Genomic DNA, 2459 nt, shown 5'->3' with positions numbered 1-2459 from the left:
CCCCACTGAACACCTGGAATTGTCAGATCTCCGTGCAACGCCCAGTTACTGAGCAGAGGGCATCCGATGACGCTGGAGCCAGAGGAAGGAAATTAGGATGAGAAATTTAACAGTGACAGGCAACTCCTCTCAAATGTTTGTGCACCTGGCACTGTCCTGTGTGTTTTGTGTCTATTTTACTGCGTTATGCCTCCGGCCACCCTGGGAAGAAGTCACGAGATTATCTTCCTTTAGTTTTGATGAGGCACCAGCACGGGGAGAGCAAGTCAGAGTTAGAACCTCAAAGATGGGGCTCTGAAGACCACGCCCTTCCCGGCCTTGCAAGGTCTGGCAAGCAGAGTATCCAGCAGCGGGCGCTTCCTGCCTCTTTTCTGTGTCTATCCGACTCCTTGGTGTAGACTGAATACTCCGCCCCCCAAAGATGTCCAGGTCCTGATCCCTAAACCGGCGAATATGTTTCCTTCCATGGTAAAAGGGATTTTGCATAGGTGATTAAATTAAGGGTCAGGCTAATAGGCTGGATTTTCCAGGTGGGCCCAATGTCATCACAAGAGTCTCATAGCAGGCAGGCAGGTGTCCGGAGAGGTGAGAAGATGCTGTGCAGCTGGCTTTGCACGTGAGGGCGGGGCCACGAGCGGCCCTGGGAGCGGCAAGAAACATTCCCCCTGGAGCCAGCTCTCTCGACACCCCGAGTTCAAACCCAGTGAGACTCACTTTGGATCTCCGACCTCCAGAACGGTATGAAAATAAATTTGTGTTGCTTTAAGCTATGTTTGTGCTAATTTTTTTTTACAGCAGCCACAGGAAACGCATCTACTTCTCAACTGTCCTTTCACTGATCCCATGACAATGCCCCTCTCTCATTCGTCCTTGTCTTTAGAGCAGCCGGTGACACAGGAGTCGGAGCTCACGGGACCTCAGCCTTCCTATCCGTTAAGTGGGATCGCCATCCTTTTTAAATGGAGAATTTATCTCATGTGCCAGGCCCTAAACCCGGCCTCACACAGATAACCTCACAAAAGCTCCAATGGATTTCATCACCACTAAAGGATTATTAAATGAAACAAAGTCACAGAGTTTTTGTTTAAGAGGATAAATGAAGAAAAGTCAAAGGTTTCATTGGTCTGGGAACGCAGGAGAAGGGGGATGGGCCTTTGAGCCTCTACTGGCTTCGGGAAGAAAAGTCACCACCAAGTATTCCTGTCTATAAAACACATAGATACCAAAAAAGTTCTTTGGCAACAAATAAGTAAAGCCGCCTGCCAGAGTGTGACACTTTGCAAAATCTGATGTTCAGGTGTCTGACAAGCACATTTGCACGGATGGCTTTATGAAGCAGAATTGCAGACAGGAAATGGGGTTCCCCCCACCACAGCAGATTATAACAGCTGTTCTCCACTCATGGTTAATCTTCACACCTACCCCATGAGGCAGGCACCATTGTAACCCTAAGCTTGCAAATGACGGAATTAACTTCAAAGTTACCCAACCAGTTAGTAGTGTGGCCGTGATCTGAACTTGGGCATTTTGGCCCCAGCAGCAAAATACATCATCCAGCCTCCCCCTTCCCACATTTCCCAGGCCAGGAGGGAGCTCATGGCTGGAATCCAGCCCACACTTGGCTCACTAAGCCACAGGAGGCCGGACCTGCTGGGTGGAAGGGGCACCTCTTTCTAAATTTCAGAAGGATGTCAAATAAGCTATGGGATTCCTGGCCTTTCTCTCATGACTTTTTTTCCTTCTGCAGTCCTGCCTTCTTGTGATGTGACTCTGGCCTTCCCTGACCGAGGCGGAGAAAAGCACCAAGTTCCAGGTGAGTTGTATTTTTAGCATGTTGCAATGAGTGGCTACATCTTTTCTCCATTTCTCGAAAGATGACACAGATACTCAGGATCTGTAATGTACCCGGTGTTTGCTTTTTATCTGATTTCATTTACAGTTTTTGTTCTCTTGCTTCACAAGTAATAGTGTAAAAGTGAATATAGATGTTAAAATAGAAAATTTCTACATTACTACTCTGCTTATGATTCAGTTGTTTTCAGTGCTTTTTAAATGTACATTCTTAAATATGCTTGCAAGAACAGAATAAGTATGATTTGAGTAGTGTTTTCTTTACTATTTTTCTATAACAGCATTATTGAGGTATAATTCACATACCAGACAATTCATCCATTTATAAAGTGCAAAACTCAGTGGTTTTTAGTATATTCACAGATATGTGCAGCCATCACCACAGTCAATTTAAGAACATTTTCATCACCTGTACCTTTTAGCTGTCACCCGTCCCTGATCAGAATAGAATCACATGATACGTGGTCTTTTAGGACTGGCCTCTTTGATTTGGTGTGATGTTTTCAAGGTTTATCTAAGTGTAGCCTGTATTGTTACTTCACTCCTTTTTATGGCTGAATGATATTCCATTGCAGGGATGTGATACATTTCATTTATCCATTCATCAG

Source organism: Pteropus vampyrus, unplaced genomic scaffold, assembly GCF_000151845.1.
Source record: "Pteropus vampyrus isolate Shadow unplaced genomic scaffold, Pvam_2.0 Scaffold138, whole genome shotgun sequence".
Lineage (NCBI taxonomy): Eukaryota > Metazoa > Chordata > Mammalia > Chiroptera > Pteropodidae > Pteropus > Pteropus vampyrus.
This window is presented reverse-complemented; position numbering follows the sequence as displayed.